The sequence below is a fragment of the Nycticebus coucang genome, chromosome 8, assembly GCF_027406575.1.
Source record: "Nycticebus coucang isolate mNycCou1 chromosome 8, mNycCou1.pri, whole genome shotgun sequence".
NCBI lineage: Eukaryota > Metazoa > Chordata > Mammalia > Primates > Lorisidae > Nycticebus > Nycticebus coucang.
Genome location: NC_069787.1, coordinates 66,449,288 through 66,475,141, shown reverse-complemented (window position 1 = coordinate 66,475,141; position 25,854 = coordinate 66,449,288).

Here is a 25,854-nt window from a genome sequence, read left to right as displayed (position 1 = left end):
TTAAAACCAGACTTAGCTTTGCTATTTTTTTCTGTGGTTTGAATTTGGCAAAGTTACTTAACCTCCACAAATTGTTTTTTTGACCTAAACATTTCAGATTATCATATATAATCTACTTCAGTGAAATATTGATTAGATTAAATGCTGCACCATACATAAAAGTTACTAACATGTGCTCAGAACCTGGTGCATTTTTATTTAATGCATACATTTCTTTATCAATTTGGTTTTGATTAAGACTTGATTTTCTAATCTTCAGAGACTGCTGCTTACCCATTTATTTAGCACATATTTACTGGGCACCTGCTTTTGGTTCTGGGTATTCATCAGGGACAGAGTAGAGAAAGTTCTCTGCTTTCTCTTTCTCTCTGTTTTTTTATAATAGCCTGTTTTTTTTTTTTTGGCTGGGGCTGGGTTTGAACTCACCACCTCTGGTATATGGGGCCAGTGCCCTACTTCTTGAGCCACAGGTGCCGCCCTTTACAGCAGCCTTTTAACTTTTATACCTTTTATGCTCTGAATTCATAGGGAAAAGTTTCCAGCAGTTCTGGGATCCAGTTCCATTGAGAGTGACAAAGCTTGCTATGCCCATTGTGCCATGTATTTACGGGGAATAGGTTCTAGCACTTTATGCATCTGTTCAACTGTTTCTCTTGGTTTTCTTGTGTGCTATGTGGTTATGCCATAAATTCATGGGGAGTAGTTTCCAGCAGCTCAGGCTCCTTTCCGTGGGTTCTCACAGAGTGTGCTCTCTGGGTGGAGCAGCATGGTGCTTCAGTTGAACCCAGGTGCCTTTCTCTTTGATCATTTTCCTTTGTGCATTTTAGGAAGCTATCTTGGCTTAATATGCTCAGTATGAACATTAATCCTCTTGGCAAGAATCTTGCCCTTGTTTGTTTACAACAGTGCCAACAGCATGCTGGGTAACACTGCAGATTCTTCCAGTTTTACCATGGTAACATTTGTGTGGCCTTTTTGAAAAGTACCCATTTCCTTGATGTGTACGGTATCACATTTCTTGTAGATTCTCATGTATGTGGCCAAGGGAACAACTCCCTGCTTTCTAAAAGGCCCAGAGAACATGTATTGGGGGCCGCTCCTCTTTTCCTTTGTGTTCTCCATTTTGGCGAGTTACTGGAAGATGGTGTCTCTAGCCGAAAGGCCTCTGCTCTGTTCAGACATACATTCATAAGGGTATACGTATGTTTGTGACAGATAATAAACAACTGGATAAACAAAAACTATCAGATAATGATAAGGCATCTGTAATAAATTAAGAAAAGGGAATATGATAAAATTTGCCAGTGTCTTCATTGGTTTGGGTGGTCAGGGACAGCAGCTGTTAGGAGAAGACACTTAAACTCAGATGTGAGTGACAAGAAGAGCTACTGATGTGTGGACCCGGGTATGAGCAATCTTGGCTGGGGACAAGTTCACACAAAGGTGTGGAGGTAGAAATGATGTGACATGGTTAGTGTGAAGAGCAAGAATTGGTAGTTGGGGAACAGAAGGAAAGCCATTGTAGGAGAAGCTGGTGTTGTGGGAGATGCTGGTATCACAAGAGAGAAGAGTGATGGGGGGCTTGGATTGGCTGATGGTGAAGGTGGAAAGGAAGAAATGATTCAGAATGTGTTTGGAGGTTAACCGGGTGTAGGGGAAAAGAGGGATCAAGGACAACGCCTAGATTTTTTATTTGAACAACCACAAGAAATCAAAAGTCATCTACTATATAAAATGGAGTAATCTGAGAGAGAAGCAAGTTTTTGAGTAGAAAAATCAAGCATCAGGCAATATTTGAGATACTTACTTGACATCCAAGTAGAACATTATGGAGAAGATGCATGTTTCACTGGACTATCTATTGACATAATAGATGACTTAATAGAGAAGTGGGTGCAGGGCAACCTCTTGTCAAAGCTGTGGCCAGATAGTCCCTTTTGTTCTTTCCTTTCCTCCCCTCATCTGGTAGTTACATTCATGACTCATAGCTACTCATGACATTAACTTACGGAAAGAGCAAATTCTGAGAAGTCCAGATTCTACCTCTTTTCCTAAAAAGACTTCCATTTTTTCTTTTTGCCTTGAATTCATAAGAAATACATATTTGTTTAATCTCTTTCTAAGGGAACCAAAATATATGTTACTTAACTTTTTTTTTTCCCCCTGAGACAGAGTCTTATTCTGTTGCCCCAGCTAGAATGCCACGGCCTCAACCTAGCTCACAGAAACTCAAACTCTTGGGCTCCAGCAAACTCCTTCCTCAGCTTGCCATGTAGCTGGGACTAGAGGTGCATGCCACCACGTCTGGCTAATTTTTCTATTTTTAGCAGAAAGGGAGTCTTGCTTTGCTCAGGCTGGTCTTGAACTCCTGAGCTGAAGTGATCCTCCAACCTCGGCCTCCCAGTGTCTCCCTGAGACATTGCACTCGGCCTAAGTTACTTTTCTTTCATAATAGAAAAAGAGAAAGAATTTATCCTTTCAATAAGAGTTATGGTTAGTGGTCAGTTTTCAATATTGACCTCACTATAGAGTTATATTTAATTGTCTGGGCACATATTTACCTTTGATTTGCATACCTTACTCCAAGGGATGCCAGGAATAATGTCGTATGTCAATTTAAGACAAATTAGAGCCATAAAATCTAACCTGCTGTTACAATTTTTATATTTATGATTTAGGCTCCATTTCCTGTGTTTTATGTCTAGTTTTATAGCAACACACTCATCATCAGCACCTCTGGGCACAAGTACAAAGCACCACTTACAAAAACAACAGATTGGCAAAAATCAGGCTTCACGGCTAACCCCATCACCCTTTCTCAATCACAAGCTCAAGTCAATAGATGAATCTCCTTCTGTGAGCCCCGAAGGCTTACATACTTGGACTCTTAATGAACCACGTCAGAAAGGAAATGTTTGATTCAGGGACCTTGTATGCCTGAACTTCCTTGTGTTCAAAATCAGGGTCCTTTGAAAACTTGTCTAATCTTAGTAATCTATTTAAGTTGAATAGAAGGGAAATGAGAGTCAATTTGCTACTGTATGGTAATAATAAAAATAAGACTAAATATGCGAATAATTAAGAATAAAATAGCACTTATCATAAAACTAGATGCTGTTCTGTTTTTAATACTTTACATATTTTAATTTTAGTGCTTTATATATAGTAATTCATTTAATCCTTATATTACTGAGGAAACTGAGGCACAGAGACATTCAGTTACTTGCAAGATCTTATAAGTGAGTTGTCATAGGTTGGGTGCTTTGAGAAGTGGACCCTGGCATGGAGATTTGCGAGTAGGAAGTGTATTTGGAGGTGCTGCTGGGGTCAACACCCAGAGGGGAAGAGGAGGAAACAGGAATGTGCAAAAGGAGAAGTTGGAGTCTGATGTAGTCTCAACAAAGGCTTCTGTCAGCCTCCTGGGGAGTTCTGAAGCATGGATGGCCCTGCATGGTTTTCTAAAATTGGGACAAAAGGGATGGGCTTTGGTCTTATGCAAGTTATACCTGGAAAGGGGCTGTGACCTTGAGTAAGGCAGCTCTCTTCAACAGAGGACAGTTCCTGGAGGGGGCTGACAGCTGACAGCAGTCTGCTAGTAGCACTCCCCAACAGCTGTGGAGATATATTTTCATTAGATTTGAAGGGGGATCTGGGTGGTATGTCAGAGTCCCTTATAAGTTCTGTATTACATTGTAGTATGTAAATAATAAACAGTCCTAATACATGTGGTCAGATGGTTAGAAACTCTTTTAGAAGGAGATTAGAAGCAAGCAGACAGCCCTCAGAATGGGAGAAGATATTTGCAGGGTATAACTCTGACAAAGGTTTAATAACCAGAATCCACAGAGAACTCAAACGCATCAGCAAGAAAAAAACAAGGGATCCCATCGCAGGCTGGGCAAGGGATTTGAAGAGAAACTTCTCTGAAGAAGACAGGCGCAAGGCCTTCAGACATATGAAAAAATGCTCATCATCTTTAATCATCAGAGAAATGCAAATCAAAACTACTTTGAGATATCATCTAACTCCAATGAGACTAGCCTATATCACAAAATCTCAAGACCAGAGATGCTGGCGTGGATGCGGAGAAAAGGGAACACTTCTGCACTGCTGGTGGGAATGCAAATTAATACATTCCTTTTGGAAAGATATATGGAGAACACTCAGAGATCTAAAAATAGATCTGCCATTCAATCCTGTAATTCCTCTGCTGGGCATATACCCAGAAGACCAAAAATCACAACATAACAAAGATATTTGTACCAGAATGTTTATTGCAGCCCAATTCATAATAGCTAAGTCATGGAAAAAGCCCAAGTGTCCATCGATCCACGAATGGATTAATAAATTGTGGTATATGTATACCATGGAATACTATGCAGCCTTAAAGAAAGATGGAGACTTTACCTCTTTCATGTTTACGTGGATGGAGCTGGAACATATTCTTCTTAGTAAAGTATCCCAAGAATGGAAGAAAAAATACCCAATGTACACAGCCCTACTATGAAACTAATTTGGGACTCTCACATGAAAGCTATAACCCAGCTACAACTTAACAATAGGGGGAAGTGGGAAAGGGGGGGGTGGGGAGAGGGAGGGGAATCGGTGGGATCACACCTGTGGTGCATATTATAGGGGTATTTGCGAAACTTGGTAAATGTAGAATGTAAATGTTTTGGCACAGTAACTGAGATAACGCCGGAAAGGCTATGTTAACCACTGTGATAAAAATGTGTCAAATGGTTTATGAAGTGAGTGTATGATGCCCCATAATCATATCATTGTATACAGTTATGATTTAATAAAAAAAATTAAAAAAAAAAAAAAAAAGGAGATTAGAAATAAGACCAGCATAAATGATTCTTATATAGTATACTTTTTGCTTTGATTGCTGTTAAGCTAGTGAGCTCAACTATTGGTTAAGCATGAGTTAAGGCTGTATAGGATGTATGCAACAGAAACTATCTGACTGGGTTCAACAACAACAACAGCAACAACAAAGAAAAGATTACGGGGTTTCTTGTGGATTCAGAAGACCTGAACAGGAAAGCCTTGGGAAGAGCAGGGATGCAGCCAGGCTTCAAACAACTGGAACCAGGAATGTGCATGCTGCTGCTTCTTCATCCACTTAGGTTCATCTTACATGGTGGAAACATGAATATCAGAACAACCAGGGACTCGTCTCGAGCTTTTTATTGTTCCAAGTCCAAAAGTCCTGGGAAGGGACTCGTTGGCTCAGTTTGCCTAGGTGGCTATTCTGGGACCAGTTGTTGAGGCCACTTTATATTAAGGTAGCAGCCCTGGATTTTATTATGCTGATGTAGGAGAGGCAATTTCCAAGAGAGAGGTGCTGAGTAATATTCTTAGAATGCGCTAGAAGCTCTATATTCATATGAAATAAATTTTCCTTCTATACTTGATTTGATACAGTCAGGATGAAAATGATTAAGCATTGACCTCAAAGCTCAGCATCAACTACTGAGTTCTAGCCATCTTTCCCAGCTTCCCTATCCCCATGTGGTCTTTGGCCCAAACTTTACAGTTACTTGTGCATTTGAAAAATATTCTCCATGTGTTTCAAACCAAACTCCTGTAGGTTCCATTTAATGTCTTGATTTTCTTGGCCACTGAGATAACTCCTCCTAATGCAATCTGATGGTTTAAAGTGCTTTGAAAACATTTCCTACTTCCCACTCTTTGTTGCATTTTGTTGCATAAACTATGTGATAGCAGCTAAGGTAGGGTTGATGGAAAGGCGTGGCTTATAACAAAAAGCAGAGAGTTAATTGTCTTGACCTTTTATAGGTTTTTTAAAAAAATCCTGTTGCTAGTTTCAGCTCTCTGCACCATGACAGTGTGCATTTCAGCCTTCCTGCAGTGTCCCTACCCCTCTATACTCCTGACTCCATCCCTCCCACTATACTCCAGCCTCACCCCAGGAAGTCACTGCTCTTTTGCAGACATCATGGGGCCAACTTGAGTCAGTGGATAAATTTTCCCTTCACTATTCAGTGTGATCCTGCTTTTTGCAATGAGTAAGCTATAGAGAAAGGATTTGATCCCAAATATGTGTGAGTTCAAAGACTTATTTTTCAATATAAAAGAAATATATACTCAAAATGTTTGCAAAATGCCTACAGCATTCCTTGACAGCTACATTCTTTAAATATGTCCATACTTAATAAAAAAGAATGAAAAAATCACTTATTTGTCCTGTCAATGGAAACAAGGATAGGTATCATCTTGGTTTTCCTTCTTTCTGTCCCTTTTCGTGGCATGGATTTTATTTTTGTTTTAAGAGTTATATCCTGACTTTTCCTGTTTTTCCAGGTGAGGGAGCGATAGGTATGGATGGTTACCTCTGCCAGAGTTGTCTGGTCAGACTACCAGCCTAATAGTTGGTGGAACCCATGAAAGTCTTCCTGTTCTCTAAATTTGAATTCTGGAATCTGGGAGGTTTCCTAAGGCAACTGCAGAAACTGACAGTGTGGAAGACTCAATGAGCATATGCTCTGGGAGTTTATTGCAAATGTGTGCTTCGGTGGTTCTTAAATGTTTGTGCCTTGTAATTACCTGTGAGGCCTTAAAAACCACGTGTGCTTTGGCGTCACCTAGAACCTACTGAATCAGAGATCCCAGGGATCGTATCAGGGCATCTACATTTTATAAAAACCTTCTTGGTATCTCAGAAAAGTATCTGTCATCCTTTAGAACCATTGATCTATTTTAAGAAGTTTCTTCCCTAAGGGTTACTTGGCAAGCCGCTGGCAACTTGAGATTGGCTAATTGTGACTGTGGGACTGCTGTGGGCAAGGCGTGGATGAGAAGTTGTCATGGAGCAGATACTGCTCCTCTGATCTTTTTACTCTTCCCTGTTCTCTGTGACACTTTCATGTTTTAAAAAGATGTCAGATGTTTCCTTCGATAAGAAAACCTCTTCTGTGGAACTTGGACATTGAGAGAAGTGTCAAAAGAAAAAAAATATGAATTGCTTCTATGTTTCAAGAAACCAGGAGTTATTTTTCTGGCCCTTCAGAATGTGTATAGAAATGAATGACTTGATCCTGGTGATATGGCAGAATTAATAGCAAGGAAAGGCATGGTGGCAAAAGAAAACATACCAGGCTATGGCACATAGCTGAACTTGAAGTTGTGTGTGTACACTTACCTGGTTTTGTTTGTTTGTTTTGAGACAGGGTCTTACTCTGCCACTTTGGCTAGAGTGCAGTGGTGTCATCATAGCTCACTGCAACCCGAAATTATTCCCTGACTCAAGCAATCCTCCTGCCTCATCCTGCTGAGTAGCTGGGACTACAGGCATGCCCTACCATGCCTGGTTAATTTTTTTATTTGTTGTGGAGATGGAGCATTGTTCTTACCAGATTCATCTTGAACTCTTGGCTTCAAGCAATCCTCCCGCTTTGGCCTCCTAAATTGCTAGGATTATGGGCATGAGGCACGTGTTTAATAAATGTGTTTTTAAAGCTTCTCAGAAGACCCGATGCATAGAAAGCTGCGTTTGAGAACTGCCAAGGCAGACATTTGTGTCTTCTAAAGTGTAAGAAGAGCTGGACAAAGCAGCACCTCACTACTAATCAGTTTGGGCTGGGGAGACATGGAAGCAATTTAAGAAATGAAATGTCAGTAAAGATAATTTTGGTTATTAAACCTTTGTCAGAGTTATACCCTGCAAATATCTTCTCCCATTCTGAGGGCTGTCTGCTTGCTCTGCTTACTGTGTTCTTAGCTGTGCAGAAGCTTTTTAGTTTGATCAAGTCCCAGTAGTGTATTTTTGAAGCTGCTTCAATTGCCCGGGGGGTTCTCCTCATGCGGTGGGATCACACCTGTGGTGCATATTACAGGGGTATTTGCGAAACTTGGTAAATGTAGAATATAAATGTTTTGGCACAGTAACTGAGATAACGCCGGAAAGGCTATGTTAACCACTGGGATAAAAATGTGTCAAATGGTTTATGAAGTGAGTGTATGATGCCCCATAATCATATCATTGTATACACTTATGATTTAATAAAAAAATTAAAAAAAAAACAAAAAAACAAAAAAACAAAAAAACAAAAAAACGAAAAGATAATTTTGACTATTCTTTGGAGAAAGACCTGAATCGAAGGGGGCCAGTGAAGACGCTAACATAGTAGGTTGGGCTAGCATGGAGGCATTTGAGATGGTGACACATGGACAGATTAAAGAAACGCTTTATAAATAAGATCTCTAACTAATCCATTAGTTTGGATGACATGTAGGTTTGTGAGTTGGACAACTAGAATGTTCAGGAGGAGGAGTGGATTTAGCAGGGGTCATGCAGTTTGAGATGAGTTGTGTTTGGGAACTCAGTGGGGTACGTGGGTAGAGAGTTCGGTAGGCAGTGGGAGACCTGGCCTGATACTCTGCAGAGAGGTCTGGAGTGAAGGTGGAGATTTGGGGGCCATCAGCTGTGGCAAGAGTTGAATTTGCCTGGTGGGAAGTGTATAGAAGGAGAAGAGAAGAGGCCTGTGACAGAGCCCCGACAACTGACATCTAAGTGAAGGTGGAAGGAAAGAGCTTACTGAGGCAATGTCATTAGCAACAGTAAGAAAATTAGAGAAATCGAGTGAAGAGAATTTTTAAGACAGAGAGGATAAGGCAATAGTGTCATTTGGGAAGAAAAGTTCTCATGAGGGAGATGGAACTGGGGAGGCAGATCTCAGACACTGTTGTGAGTTGAGGAGTGACTGTGAGGAGGAAAGGATGAGGAGTAGTGGGGTAAAAAGGGAGAAGGAGGAGAGGGAGAAAGCTAATCAAAGGAGACTTGGATGGGCCTCTCTGGATCTGTTTCTTCATCTCATCAAACGATGGAAAAAATGATTATCTCAGATTCTAATAACTCTAACTCTGGGATTTGATATTTTAAAGTCACACGTAAGCATGTGTGAAATTACAGGGCTCTTTCAGGCCAGTGTACCTATTTTGGTAGAAGATAAATATTATCCCTCCCCCACCTCAAGATACATAATCTTATGTAAATTAGATCCTGTAAAATTTTGTGGTAAAGATAAAGGTCTTGCAATTTACATGCTGAATTTTCCAAGTTGTTCCCTCGCGTGCATCCTATTAAACTTCAGTGTAATTCTATTACATTCCTTTCATGAAATCACAAAATTTCATGAGTGGAAAAATCACATCAGATATGCCTTGAGTCCTTTTTGACTTTCCTGCAAGTGAATCCAGATTGGAGCCATAAAATAATTTTCCGGCTCAGTCCTAGTAGAGCCCGTGGTTTATGGCATTAAAACATTTGTGTTACTTCTTAGAGGTAATTTTACCCAGGTTTCGGTCTGTGATCTCTTCACTAGTGAGCGCAGTGCTTTTCCAAAGTGGCATTTTTCCTCTTATCTTCACATTACGAATTACTTTCCCCCCCGCTTTAGCTAGTCATAAATTAGCTCATTTAAAAAGTATTGGCACTATCCCATTTTAACATTGTGGTTTTTGTTTATTAAGCAAACAATGAAACACATATGATAGTGGAACGAACATCTCCAGGTTTTTCTATGTGGTCTGTGTCCTCCAGTTTCCTAATTAATCTGAGAACTGATTGGCATAAATTTGGGGTGCACATGTAGTGGTTTTGGGGGAGCATTGAAATGTTAAAGTATCATTCTCTTTGTTACTCGCTTTGTCCAGAGAGAATGGAGAGAGTCATTATATACATATGAGTGATTCCCTGGTGGTCAAATCTTAATAGTAGAATATTGTCATCCAGATTATTAGATTAGAAGAGTTAGACTTTGAGATACATAAATTATTTTAATTGAAGACATTTCTATAGTTTGTTAATATTAAAATCTGATATGCCCATCATCATGGAACTCCCACAACTTTCCAACATTCTTTCCCTGAAAAGGTATAACTTGAAAGGAAGGAACAAGGTTGTTAAGAAGAGTCACTTGGCTGGTAAATCTATCAGGGACACAGGAAGATTGCACCCGTCAGCCACCATTCAGGGAGTTTCCATTCATCAGTAGCTGCTACCTTGTTTAAATGAAATTGAGCATTTGACTTACCAGGACAGAACTATTTTCTGGTTCATTGCCTACAAAAGCAGGGTCTCACAGAAGTGGGAAGATTTCAGACTCACACAATTTACCTGAGAAGACAGCTTTCTGGTTTGTGAGAAGACTTTCAACTTGGGCCTGTCATATAATAGGCTCGTGGGATAGTGGCTTCATGGATTGGGTGTGCCTACCAAACCAAAAGGGGAATTGAATTTGTTGAAATCTGGAATTAGGGTCTGAGGTATGATTTTCTTGAGAAAAAAACCACATTCAGAAGTGATGTTGATGTGAGCTCCTAAAAAATGTGTGAACAGAATTTACCTGGAGTTTTGACCATTAACTGTGAGAAAATAATTTGGGGGTGTCCTAGCCTCACCTTGTAGGCATTTGGACTTGAATTGTAGTCAGCTTCTGCAGGGCTGAGTCAGTGTGGGGCTTATCAGCAGGATGCCCTGACATAGAGGGTGGAGAATGGGTATTAACTTCATTTGGGGAGAAGAGCCCCTGTATGTTGATTTATGTTGGCTCCTGTCCTTCTTTCTTACTGTAGAGGTGGCTTGAAAACATCCTGGTTCTTGAATCAACATGGTTTTGTGATTCCTAATAAACACTTGAGTTTCTAAAGGTCCTTAAAACCATCCAAATCCTCTGGGAGGCATAGCCACTTCAGATTTTCTTAACAAGTGCCTGTGGCCTGTCTGAGATTAGGATGGGATGGGAGAAAAAAGCCACAAGGTTCAGGGTGAAATAGATTGTCAGAGGGTGGGAATGGTTGGTACGGGAGCTGAGATGAAACACCTAGAGCGAAAACAGAGGCATCAAAATAGGAAAGGCAGCTTTCTTTTTTAAAATAATTTTCCCTGGTACTGACCCTGACAAATTCAACCAAAAGGTAAAAGGCAAACTGTCCTAAGAGGGTGATTTAAAGACTCTGCCAGATAAGCAGTTTGCTAAGCAGGGTTACCAGAGCCAAGGCTGCTCTGTTATTTGCACTGGATTAGTAAATCACTTCACGGCTTTGTGAAATCTGGCTAAGTAGGTTTAGTGAATTCAGATGGAGGAAATGTGTTTCATTTTGTCCTGGAAAGGAATATAGGTTCTCTCTGTCTGGCCATGCCATGTACTTGCCATTAGTTACTCCAATATTCTGTAGCTGTGGCCAAGAAGCAGCATACATCACAAACTAGTAAATCTTTAAAAAATGCTATAGCCCATGGATAGTGTATTTATTACAACGAAGAACGGAACTCATGTGTGTCACTGCTAAAGATGAAAAATTCCTATTTATCAAGCCAGTGGTTATTTAATGAAGAATAACTGTAAATAATACCAATGAGGATTACTTAAAAAATTAATTTTCAGATCGACTGCGTAAAATTGAACCTCACCTGGGAAGTTTTGCAGTGCCTTAGAGTGTGGCCACTTGGAGGAGCTGTTGACGGCAAATTCCTAGAGATTACTGCAGCTGGTCTTGAAATGAGCTGCGCAGAGTTCAATCAGTCCTGACTAAAGCTCACTGACATTGAACATAAAAGATAGTATAGAGTATTTTACTTACAAAAACATACTACAAACTTACTTGTCAAATCCTAAGTCATTACTTAATGTTACTTAATATTTTTTGAAGTCTACCTATTTCTAGGCAGCTATTTATTAACTGTTTTAGTCCTAATGTCAGTCATTTCTTTTTTTCTTCTTTCATTGACTCATTTTCTCATTCCTTTTTTCTTTTCTTATTATTTATGTATCTAAATCCTGTGCTGAGAATTTAGTGCAAATAAATATCCAAGGTCAGGAATCTAATAAGACGAGTTATTTGTAAAGGATCAGCATTGTAAGCAGAACAAAATTAAGTTGATATTTAGTTGCAGGCTAAGAAATTGGAGGGTAATGAACAGGCATTTGTGTGAGTAGCTTTTTTTTAAACATAAAATCAGTGGTGAATATAAAATAAGATGCAATTTTTTCCCATAAATTCTATGTACATGTTCCTTTGCAGACTTGCTATAAAGAGAAACATCTTTGGCATCAGCCGGATCTGGGCTGCATTCCTGGCTCTGCTATTACTACTGGTTAAATAATTAACCTGCTTGAGTGTCCAATTTCCATCTTTGATACTGGTTACCTTGCACACAGTTGTGGGGATTCAGTGGAGCTAATGTAACCAAGGAACTTCAGGTGTTCTAGAAGTGTCCAGTGGGTAGTTGGGCTACAAATGAGATTCTTCTGAAGCTTATTCTAGACACGTGGCCTTTCATAAGCTATTATGGAAATTTGGGCCTGAAATGAATTTGGGGAGGCAACACAATGCTGCCGTGAAGTGGAATAAGACCAACCTGGGTTTGAGTCCCAACATTGTCATTTGCTAGCAGTGTGTCTTTGTGTACCTGGCACACTCTCTGAACTTGGTTATGTGACCTGGAGTCAGGGTTCCAGGTATCTGTGAGAAGAAGTGAAGATTGGGAGTCTCAAGCTGGTTTCAGTCTGCCCCACCTTGTCTTTTGGATTGTGCTGAGCAGAGCTGCATCAGTGGGCACTGTTTGTGCTGACGGATCAACAAGGGACTTGCTGGCCACTGCAGATAGAAAGTGCACACCCAGCTGTTCTCGGCACAGACGCCTCTGGGGCTCGCTCCCAAGATGGTGCAGCAGTGCTATAGTCTAGCTATGCTCCTTGTGGGCCTTCAGTGCTGAAAAGGAAGTGTCTATGTAGGCAGAGGCTGGTGCTCCCTTATAGCAAAGTCTCCTCTTCCTCCCCTGGCCCCAGCAGGGCTCAGCACTCTCCTGCCCAGTGGTCTTGCCTCCACGTCCCTTCCCTCTTGAGCAGATGAGCTCAAGCAACCCTCATCTACTTTAATCTGTGTCTTTTCCTCTTCTCCCAAGCTCTTGTTCAGGTCTTGACCTCTAGGCTCTGCTCACTTTGAGTCTTAATGCTGCGGATTCTCTATTTGTTCTTTTCTCAGGAAGTCTGGCTTTGAAAAATAAAATGCTTTGGTCTTCAGACTGCTGCCTCTGCTATGGATTTTAAAATTGATTTAGAAACTAAAAACCTGATCAGTATTTCTTTCTTTTTTGCGCTCCAGCTGAACAACACCAGCTCTCCAAGGGAAAAGCGAGTCCTCTGAGGATGATGGAGGATGTGGATAGAAGATCACGGGACAATAAGAATAACGTCCCATTTTATTTTGCTGCATCTCCTTTGACTTAGACCACTCTTTATTTCGATGCAGTTAGTTTGGCAGAAAAGGCTTTCGTGTGACCTTGGCTGAGTGCTGTGCTTCAGGAGTACTTGAACAGGAACTCCTGATTCCTAACTTCTTATCTGCTTTGTGAAGACAGATGTGTTTATTATCTTGATCAACTAGTTCTTTTATCATCTGTTGTTGTAGCCACAGAATAAATGATGTTGTCATAGAATTAAGATAAGCACATTTTTGGGGGACAAAATAATTTTGAAAACTGTTCTTAACGTGTAGGGTTTCCGCTTGACATCGCGTTGCTTCTAACATTCTTAGTCCATAAGTTCTAGGGAACAGCAGTGGTCAGATGGCAAACTGAAAGTGTTCACGGTTTTAATTGGAGTGAAATAGTCTACATTAATTTAAACGAAACATATTATAGTCTAGTTCAGGGGTTTGCAAACTATGGCCTGTCTTTTTAAGCCTGAGAGCAAAGAAGTTTCAGAAAAACATTTTAAAAAGGTTATAAACAAAGCAAAACAAAACAAAGGAGAGTTTGTGGTAGAGACCACATGGCTGGCAGAGCCTAAAATGTCTATTAGCTGTCTCTTCACCAAAGAAGCTTGCTAAACCATGGTGTAGAAAAAAGCCAAAACAATAAAATTATCTCTCATCCTACCTATCTTTATCTTGCATCCTTGTTTAAAGAATGACACACATTGGGCAGCGCCTGTGGCTCAAAAGAGTAGAGTGCCAGCCCCATATACTGGAGGTGGTGGGTTCAAACCTGGCCCTGGCCAAAAACTGCAAAAAAAAAACACAAAAACAAAAAAAAAACAATGACACACATTTTAGGCCACAAATCAAGTTTACTAAATTTATTTTCTTTCTTTCTTTCTTTCTTTTTTTATTAAATCATAGCTGTGTACATTAATGTGATCATGGGGCACCATACCCTGGTTTCATAGACCGTTTGTCTAAATTTATTTTCTCATTTACAAATTGAAGATGATAATATTTCCCAATGAAATGATACACATCATAGTGTTTGTGGCATGGTAGAGAGAGAAAAAAGATGCTCTTTATCTAATTTTCACCTTCATGCCTCTGTGACTTTGTAGAGTGCTCAGCCCCCTGTAAGTGTTCAAGAAAGAAATTATAAAAGGATTTTCCTGGGATGGGAACAGAAGAAGGTTCTTAATTATAAATACTTATTAAATTATAATTATAAAGTAAGTCTTAATTTACTACCATTATGTCAAAAATTCTTGAAATATGAAGGCTTTAAACTAGTTTCATAGTAAACCAGTGGGAGAAGGGGTATGTGTTTGGCACTTACACTTCAAATGACTTTTAAAGTACAGGGGAAAAGATCTATAACTAAGCAGGCCTGTGGTTGTTCTTTAATGCAATGAACCTCTTGGGGAGGTATTAGGCAGCAGCACTCTTATTCACTTACTTTTTTAAGCTTTACATTAAATTTTTATTATTAAACTTTATGTTATGGAAATGTTTAACATCTATACAAGTAGAATACTATAATGAAACTTACTTCTGTAGTTACCAACATATGCCTAATCTGGTTTCATCTATATCCCCTCCTAGCTCTCATGACCTCATCACATAGATTATTTCAGAGGAAATCCTAGACCTTATAACATTTTTTAAAGCAGTGGTTCTCAACCTTCCTAATGCAGCGACCCTTTAATACAGTTCCTCATGTTGCGGTAACCCCCAACCATAAAATTATTTTTGTTGCTACTTCATAATTGTAATTTTGCTACTGCTATGAATTGTAATGTAAATATCTGACATGCAGGATGTATTTAGGTGACCCCTGTGAAAGGGTCGTTCGACCCTCCAAAGGGGTCGCAACCCACACGTTGAGAACCGCTGGTCTAGACCATCTGGTCATATGAGCTAGAATAATCCCATTATTGTTTTATAAGTCTATCTATGAAAGGCTTCTAGTTAACATGTATCTTAAGTCCCTTTTAATCCAGTTCCCTTTTCTTTTGTTTTTATATCTTAAAATTTATATACTACTGGATTAAATTTACTGACATATTGGTGAGACACATTTCTGTCTCTGATCATTTCTGTCTCAGAGATACTGATCTGTAGTTTCCTCTTTGATAGTATTTTTGTCAATAAAATATTCCTCTATCTTCCCTTTAATGCTTCTAGGATTTGTAGTTATGTCTTCTCTTTTATTCTTGGTATTGGTAACGTGTGTCATCTCTCTCTCTCTTTTTTAAATCTGTCTTCTTATAGGTCAATTACTCTTATGAATCTTTCCAAAGAACTATTTATAGTTTCATTGATTTTCTTTGTTATTTTTCTGTTTTCAATTTTATTGATTTGTGCTCATTTTCTTCCACTGTTTGCTTTGAGCTTCATATGTTTTTCTTTCTCTAGCAAGGCAAAAGTTTATATCATTAATTTGATCATTTCTCAGCCTTTTGGCTAAGATCAAATGTGTATCATTGATTTGCGTTGCTTTTTCTTTTCTAATATACGTAAACATATAATGCTAACCCTAACCCTTTAAGCATTGCTTTAGCTGCATCCTATAAATCTTCGTACGTAGTATTTTAATTTTCATTCAATTTAAAATATGTTCCAATTTTCTTGTGCCTTCCTTTTTGACCCAGGGGTTATTTAGAAGTGTTATATGATTTCCAGATACTGAAGATGTCTTGATATTTTTGTTATTGATTTCTAGTTAAATTTCTTAGCGTCAGAAAATATACTTATTTGATTAAATTTTAAGGTGTGTTTCATGACCTAAAATGTAATCTATCTTGGTGGATGTTCCTGTGACACTTGAAAAAATGTGCATTCTGCTTTTGTGGGTTGAAGTGTTCTACAAATGTCCAGTAGGCCAAGTTATTTAATGGTGTTGTTAATGTCTTCTATAGCCATGTTGGTTTTTTTATGTACTAACCGTATCAATGACTGAGAGGGGATGTTCATTTTTTGACTGTAATTGTGGATTTGTCAGTTCCTTTCTTCTGTTCTTTCAGTTGTTGCTTCACTTTTTGAAGCTCTCTTTTTAGGTGCATATGTATTTAAGGATGTTATGTCTTCTTGGAAAACGGACCCCTTTATCATTATGAAATGATTCTATTTGTTGTTGATACCCTTCTTTGTGCTGACATGTACTATGTCTGATATTAATGTGGCTACTCTAATTTTCCTTTGATGGTGTACATAAATTTTCATTATTTTACTTTTAACTGATTATCTATAAACAGCTTATAATTGGGTCTTGCTTTTGTATCCAATCTGAAAATCTTTGCCTTTATTTGGGGTATTTAGACCATTACTCTTTATGTAATTATCGATATGGTTATTTCTTTTTTTGCTCTCTTTCTCCATATTTGGTCTGCTGTTGGATTAATTTATTTTTTTTATGATTCCATCTGATCTCCATTTGACTAGTTATATCTCTTTATCCCAATGTTTTTAGTGATTTACGTTTGAACAATATTATGCTACTTCATATGTAATGCAAGAACCTTACAAAAGTCTACTTTCTATTTCTCTCTCACATTCTGTGTGCTACTTTGTGACTTATTTATTAAAGCAACTGGATTTTTTGTCCTGAAAAAACTCTTGCAGAGTTTTCTGCATCCTGGATTTGCTTATGGTATGGTTGAGATGATGGCTAACATTTCTCCTGTCTTCTGTATTTTTTATTAATTGGTTGTTAGAACTAGGGACTTCGATTCAGCTATGATTTAAAAAAATTTTTTTGTTGTTGTTTGGGATTCATTGAGGGTACGAAGAATTAGGTTACACTGATTGCATTTGTTAGATAAAGTCCCTCTGATAATTGTCTCCCACTCCCAAGAGTGTGCCATTCGTCATGACTCGCCCATCCTCCTCCCTCAGCTATGATTTTAATGACATATACTTCCAGCAGGAAACATATTAAGTCCAATTATTTCTGTTTTATTATGTTAATAGTTATTAATTATGTTTGCCTGTTCATGATTTCATTAAGGGTATTTAAAATAGTGATGTTTTAATTCTATCATTTCCCTCATTTATTAGCTAGATTATATCTATAATGGCAAACTTTACCTCATTTATTTGATTATTCTGCAGTACAGCTTATAGAGAAAAGCAACTTAAACTTCTGATTCTTTTATTTATCAGTTTTCAATATAAGTATCTTCCTTAGTTTTCTCCAAAGGTGCGCAATAGGTTTTTAGTTATTTTTTTTTGATCATTATGAATTCAAGCATTTTAAAACACCTTTGAAGTTTGATTCTTATTTTTATGTTTTTAAACTATTTCATCTGGCTTTAAAATTTTTTAGATGTTGCCGCAGTGATATTGAAGATTTATCACTTTATAAGCTTCCAAACTTGTCTTATGCCTTTCCTATCACAGATTTGGACTTAGTAATTTCTCCAAGAAACCTTGGTTCATTTTGGTAAATACAGAATTTAGAGAAATAATTTAGTTATCAGGGGTTTAAGTAAAATACTAAAATTGTTATTACCAATATGATTATTAAAAATGGTGATGTTAGCTGTGGATTTTTCATAAATGTTCTTCATTAGATTAAGTTCATCAAATATTTCTAGTTATTGAGTGTTTTAATCAAGCAACAGTATTTGATTTTGTCAAATGCTTTTTCTTCATCTACTGAGAGCATCATTTTTTGCCCTTTATTCTATTAATATTGTGCATTACTTTGATTAATATTTTTTTGAAGGGTGAATGCGTGCTTTTTATGGAATCAATTACTTAATAGCTTAAATCAATTACTACTTTTTTCACTTTATTTACTTTAAATTTTTTATTTTTAATTATTGCAAGTGCATCATAATTATATATTTTATAGGGTACATGTGATGTTTTGATACAGGGATACAATGTGAATGAATCAAATCAGGGTAATTAGGGTATCCATCATCTCAGACATTTAACATTTGTTTGTGTGAGAAACATTTTATTTCCCTCTTGTAGTTATTTTGAAGCATATCCTAACCTGATCAACTCTTATTGTTGGTTATAGTCACTTTGTGGTGCTATCAAATATTGTTCATCCTATTTAATTATCTAACTATATGTTTGCATTAATTAACCATCCTCACTTTATCACCTCCTCCTAGCTATTCTTCACAGAGTACTGTTATTCTACTCTCTGACTCCATAAGACTATAATTAATTTTTGCATGTTGAACTGACCTTGTACTCTAGGGATAAAGCCTAGCTAGTCATGGTATATGATCTTTTTTATGTGTTGCTGGATTCAGTTTGCTAGTATTTTGTTGTGTTCTGCACTTGTATTCATGAGAGATATTGTTCTATTATTTTTCCTTTTTATAATGTTTTTTCTTTTACTTAGTATTGGAATATAGTAAGTTCTCTCTTATTCTAAATTTTGGAAGAGTTTGTGAATAACTGGAGTTCTTTCTTTAAATGTTTGGTAGAATTTAGTAGGGAAACCATCTGGGCCTGGGCTTTTCTGTCTCAGAAATAATAAGATTACTAGGTAATTTTCTTTACATGTGTGGGTTTTGGGAGCTTGTGTCTTTTAGGAAGATGTCTAATTTATCTAAGTTATCTAATTTGTGTACATACAATTGTTCATAGTATTCTTTTACAATCCTTTTATTCATCTGTGTAGATAGTGATATCTCCTTATTCATGTCTGAATTTACTGATTTAAATCTTTCCTTTTGAATTCTGTTAGTCTACCCAAAAGTGTGTCAATTTTATTTATCTTTTGAAAGTATAGATTTTGGTTTCTTTGATTTTTGCTATTGTGTTTCCTCTTCTCTATTTTGTGCGCTTTTGTTCTAATTTTTATTTATTTTCTTCTGCTTATTTTTGATTTAGTTTATTTCTTTTGTTCTAGTTTCTTAAGGTAAAAGTTTGGGTAACTGATTTGAGATCTCCTTTTAAAATATAGGCATTTAGCAGCTATAAACTTTATAGAGCTGTATCCCATATGTTTTGTATGTTGTGTTTTACTTTATATCCATCTAATATTTTATGATTTTTCCTTTTATTTGTTATTTTACTGCTAATAACTCCAATGATTACTTAGGAGTGTGGTGTTTAATTTCCTGATATTTATGTGTTTCCCAAATTTCTTTCTGATTTCACTATATTTTGGCCAGAGAACTTACCCTGTGTATTAGTGTGCCAGGGTTTCCACACCTAAACACCACAGACCAGGTGGCTTCAACAGCACAAATTTATTTTTCCACAGTTCTGGAAATCTGAAATCAGGTGTTGCCAGGGCTTGGGGGACATCTGGCATGCTCAAAGTGGAGATTACAGTGGCACTTTGATAAGCATCAGGAAGAGCCGAGAAATCTCCATCTCAGTTTTGTTTATGACAGGGACTGCTGAGGAAATTGATTGCATTTTTCTGAGATTAAATAGAGAGATAATTGTGAGGTAATGAAGACCCATGAGAACCATCAGAATTGGTTAAGCAACCAATATTATGGATGCATTTTATTTATTTATTTTTTTAGATTTAAACTTTAATTTAATTTTTTATTAAACTGTATACATTTATGGGTTACAATGTGATGATCCGATATACAGTGTGGAATGCTTAAATCAAACTGATTAATATAACCATCACCTCATTTTCTTATTTTTTTGTGGTAAGACATTTATAATTTACTCTTGGTTGTTTTGAAATGTACCCTTGCATTGTGCACATTAGGCGAGATTCCTCCAAATGCCCTCCCCACTCCCTCTGCTTCTCTGCTTCCTCCCTTCCCCTCTCCTCCCCTCCTTTCCCCTCCCTCTTTCTGGACTCTATTTGTGTTTTGTCCTTTATATGAATGTGTAAGTGATTATATATTGGTTTTATAATAGTATTCAGTACATTGAGTACATTTTTTTCTCATCCTTTTTTTTATTTTTTGAGTAGAGTCTCACTATGTTGCCCTCAGGCTGTGACATCACAGGTCACAGCAACCTCAAACTCTCAGGCTTAAGCAATTCTCTTGCCTTAGCCTCCTGAGTAGTTGGGACTACAGGTGCCTGCTACAATGCCTGGCTATTTTTTTGTTGTAGTTGTCATTGTTTAGCTGGCCTGGGCTGGGTTTGAACCCGCCAGCCTCAGAGCATGTGGCCAGCACCATAACCATTGCATTACGGGTGAACCTTTTCCTCCCATTTTTGAGATACTTTACTAAGTAGAATATGTTCCAGCTCCATCCAGGTAAACATAAAAGATGTAAAGTCTCTGTCTTTTTTATGGTTGCATAGTATTCCGTGGTATACAAATAGCACAATTTGTTCATCCATTCATGGATTGATGGGCATTTGGGCTGCTTCCACGGCTTGACAATTATGAATTAGCTGAAATAAACATTCTGATGCAAATGTCTTTGTTGTAAAATTATTTTTGTTCATCTGGGTAGATACCTAGTAAGAATCCCTATTTGTTTTTTTAAGAATCCCTATTTAACAAGTAGTGCTGGGAGAAGTGGCTAGGGACCTGTAGAAGACTGAAAGTGGACCCACACCTCTCACCACTAACAAAAACTGATTCTCATTGGATAAAAGATTTAAATTTAAGACATGAAACTATAAAAATGTTGAAAGAGAGTGCAGGGAAAATGCTTGAAGATACTGGCTTGGGAAAATATTTTGTGAGGACTCCCACAGGCAACTGAAGCAACACTGAAAATATATTACTGGGATCTGATCAAGCCAAAAAGCTTCTGCACAGCTCAGGGCACTGCAAATAAAGCAAACAGACAGCCTTCAGAATGAGAGAAGTTTTGGCAGGTTATGATTCCAACAAAAGTCTGATAACTAGAATCTAGAGAGAACTCAAATTGATAAATAAGAAAAGAACAAACAACCCCATTTCTTTGTGGGCAAGAGACTTCAACAGAAACTGCTCTGAAGATGACTGGCGAATGGCCAACAAACACGTGAAAACATGCTCATCATCTTTAATTAGAGAAATGCAAATCAAAACCATTTTGAGATATCATCTAACTCCAGTAAGATTAGCCTGTATCACAAAATCCCAAAACTGCAGATGTTGGCGTGGATGTGGACAGAAGGGAACACTTCTACACTGCTGGTGGGATTGCAAAGTCATACAGCCTTTTGGAAAGAAGTATGGAGAATTTTCAAGGAACTAAAAGCTGACCTACCATTTGATCCTGCAATTCCATTACTAGGTATGAATGCATTTTAAAATGAGATAAACCCTTAGAATTCTATTCTGTCTTCTCTAGTCTGTCAACTTTTTATTCATTTATTATACATTCATTTGATAGTTCCTAAGCACCTTCTATGGGCCAGGGAGACAATAAGTAAAACAGTCTATTTACCTACCAATTCCTTATTGATCAGAGTGTGGTTGGAAGAACTTCAGTTATTTCATTTTGCTACCTTCAGTTACTCTCAGAAGGTGTTTGTATATATGTTCTGCAGAGTTTACCTTTAACATTCATTCTTCCACCCATTAATTCCACAAGTCTATATTATACATAGGCCACATATTTGCACACCATAGTTATAAGATAGAAGTCATAACCACCCTTCAAGAACTCCTAGCCTAGAAGGGCTATAGGTAAGAAACCAAGAAATTATTATCCTGTGATATTAGTACCCCATAGGGGGTGAGTGTACACGGGTAATGTACCAACTCAGACCTGGATAGGAGAGGGTTCAGATTATTTCTCTGGGGGCATTTGACTTCCAAGCTGAAAATAGGCACAATGTAAGGGTATATGGCCTACCTCCTGAGTGAAGGGCTCAGTTACCACTTGGTCTTTACCTAACAAATGCAAACAATGTAACCTAATTATTTGTAACCTCATATTAATATGAAATTAAAAAAATAAATCGATTGTTACCTTCTGTTTTAAAAAATATCCATAAGATGAAGTCTTTGGACAACATTTTATATTATCCATTCACTTCTAGTTTAGTCCCCAGTTGTATGCCCTCTGAGGCTAGGAGTTATGCTGGGTTAGCGGCTTGTACTGATGCAAGAATAGAAAATTATCTTCCCATGCCCTCTCTTCCTCTCCTCTGCCTCAACAATCTGGTCATTTAATGATGCAGTTTTTTACTTTACCGAATAGGTTATGAGCCATTGTTCTTTATTGGGTATGAAAGTGATAGGAATACCTGAAATTATAGAAATTCCCAAATATTATCACTAGTTTCCATTTCTTTCCTTACTGAACTCTTAGACTAGATTTTGTATAAAATGTTTCTGTAGAATGGCCACTTCGCAGTTTTTCAGTCTACTTTTCTCAGATGCCTCCCATGTGTCTCATGCTGGGAACAGGTAAATATGTAAAAACCTCTTGTGCAACACGGCATGAGGGTGGAGAGTTGACCTGAGTGGAAAGGGCGGGAAATGGAGAAATAAAGCCAAGAAAGCCAGAGAGAGACAAAGAAAGACAGGAGATGAGAGATAGGATGGTGCTGGGAGGACTGACGCAGCTGGTGGCTGAAGCCAGCACCTGAACTGTGGAAATGGCTTTATTTATGCAGTTATCTTAACCAGGTTGTATAAATCTTAACACCTGGGGTAGAGATCACCCTTAAAGAGGAAAAACGATGTGCTTGCCAATAATAAGGAAAGTATGCATTGGCTACATGACTTCTGGCAGGTGAAAAAATGTTAAAGGAGGAGTGGTTGGGGGTCACTCTATGAGCATGTCCACAAACCTCTGAATTTGGATCTGCCAAAAATGGACTCATGTAACCTTTTCCATATGACCAAATAGTCCCAGTTAAGATCACCATTTATTCAGGCCCTGTTAAAACCAAAGTGTTAAAAGCTTTTAAGTGAACATAGCACAAGAATCCAAGATGGCTCCGATTTGAGAGAAATACAAAGAAACAAATGAACAAACTATCGGGAAAATCATACCTTGGAAAAATTTGCATTTGATAAAAATCAACCTGTCTGGCTTGTAGTGTCTACTGGTCACTGAGAAATGATTTACTCATTGGCTGTTCTCTGAACTGGCAGGCCTCTTGGCATATGGGCAACTTTCAATTGTAATGAATGTTTGGTTTGCCTTATTTACTGCTGTGTTGCAAAACTTGGAGCCATATCAGCTCATAGGAGAGGCTCAGTCAATATTTGCTGTATGTGGAATAAAAGTTCTATTATCTTTGTGGAGAAATTAATTTTATATTAAGTCAGAAGTTTGTAGTTTGTTTTCACTCTAATAATTTATTTATACATCATGCAGATGAATTTATAATAATTCTGTTTCCCTGAAATCACCCCGGGGATAAGTGCTAAGTCTTTTAATATTTGATAACTGGCCACAGTGTTTGGTTCATTGTATACCAAAATGGAAAAAATATCAAAGGCATATCTTATTGATGGTGAACAGCAACGAATTACTTTTTTGTGTTATGACACAATGGTAGCACATGTTACTTTTGATCCTTGCAACTATTTTGGACCAAGGCCAAGAAAGTGGTGCTGTCCCAGTGGGAGAAAACTGAGGTCAAGCAGGGTGCGCTGCTGGTAGCAGGCCTTGGGCCAGCAAGTAGAAGAACAAGCATGAGGATACTGGTCTTGTGGCTCCTTTTCTAGATTTTGTTCTGCTATCCCACAGTGTGTGTGTTGGTATCTGAGAGGTACCTAGCTTATTAAGGTCAACAAAGTACAAAACTTTATATGTTTCGTAATCATAGTGTTGGAGGAAGGAACTTATTTGATCTCAGACTTGGATACCTCCGTTTATGTGTCATGTTAAATTTTGGTGACCCAAACTCTAGTTTTGGCTGGAGGAATCATTATGAAACCTTGAACATTTGCCTTTTTAAGGCTTCATTGTCTGAACGGTAGACTCTGAACTCTGGTGTACATTGTTAACTATACCACTCCATAATTTTAATTTATTTTCCTTCCGTTCCATCTCTTTGCTGGTAGAGAAGGTCTAAAATTCCTTTATGTTTCAGCACTCAATGAAAATATTCAATGGGATTCTTTTTTTTTTTGTTCACCCTGGCTTACTTTTCTGTTTTTAGTAGAGATGGTATCTCCCTCTTAACTCAGACTGGTCTCAAATTCCTGACCTTAAGGGATCCTTCTACCTTGGCCTCTCAGAGTGCTAGGATTACACCATTTTTTAAAACTCATGTATAAATGAAAAAATATGATAGGTAAAATGAGTCAGAAAAGAGGAAACAAGGTCAGATTCAAAGATATGTACCTAAGGTATTGAAAGAGAGGGAGAAGTTGTTGCATCAGTAGAAACTAAATTATTATTATTGTGACCTACAAGATCCTGCTGTGGTGTTAACTGTCATTGTTACTATGGTGGTTATTATTAAGTTGGGCTACAAGTTCATCTTTATATTTCTACCCTCCTCTGAACTATAAAGTGTCAAGCTTATCATACACTACAACAGCAATATGTCCAAGATTTTATTCAGATAATTTATGATAGATTAGATTATTGTTCAACAAGTATTTACTCTTTTCTTTCCACCTCTGTGACAGATGGCTATGCTTCCCTACTCCTTGACTTGTACATAGGCATGGCAGCCCGCTGACCCTAGAAAATTGAGAGCCTCATGGATCAGACCTAAACGGAGCCTGTGGCCAGGAGCCAAGCTCAGGGAAGCCCAGCTGAGCTCAGTAGAGGGTTTCTGGTTGGATGAGTAGACGGCTGAGAGGGCATATGTAATTAGAACAATACCCTTTCCAAAGGGTCTGCTGATTGCAAAAATAAAATTCATTGCCATGGGAACAATTTAGCTGTGATACATTTTATGAATAGATTTGTTCAACTCTCTGGGCTGACCAGAACTGGAATTCAGAGTGTTGCCTTGGACCTTTTATTTTAAAAAGGAAAGAACTACATGGAGGTGACTGTCAGGGCACATAACATTGGCTCTTAATCTAGCAACTTGATAGATTTAGTGCATTCCGCATGGCACTTGATGTTCCACAATAAAGTACAACTGTTAGAAAAACATCTCATCAGAATGGTGGAGCCAGAGAAAGTATCTTAAGAGAATCTTTGCCTTTGGTCTGGTGTTGTATCCAGAGGTGATTCTGAATTGTGGAAGATGTTTATTTTCACACAAAAGTGAAATGAGAAAGTCATAGTTGGGGATAATCTGTGTTTAGGTATAACAGAACCTGTGGGCATAGACATGGTAGGAACAGAATATTAGTTTTGACTTTGTTTTTTGCTGTACTAGTTTAATCTAGTTTAATTCACCTTTATTAGGATTGTACCTGTGCACATGAGAGGGCAAGTACTTAGTTCTTGCCTACTAGCAATACCTACACAGATTATTAGTGGTTGCAGGAAGGGATATCGCCTCTGTATCCAAGAGGACATATGTTCAGTGTCCTTCCAGGCTTAAAGGTGAGCTACAGGTACTTTTGATATGTGAGTACCTTTGCCCATTTCTATTTTGGTGAAAAATTGATCCCGATCAATATTTTCTTTTGAAAGCTTTGAACCATCCATTATGATTCAGGAAGACATTTTCTTACAAATTATTTATTCAATAATTATTTATAGACCAACCTCCATGTGCTAAGCATAGTGGATGCAATAGTAAGACAATGAACTCTTATTTTCAATATGTGATGGTCTAAATGGAGAATAAAGCTAGAATACA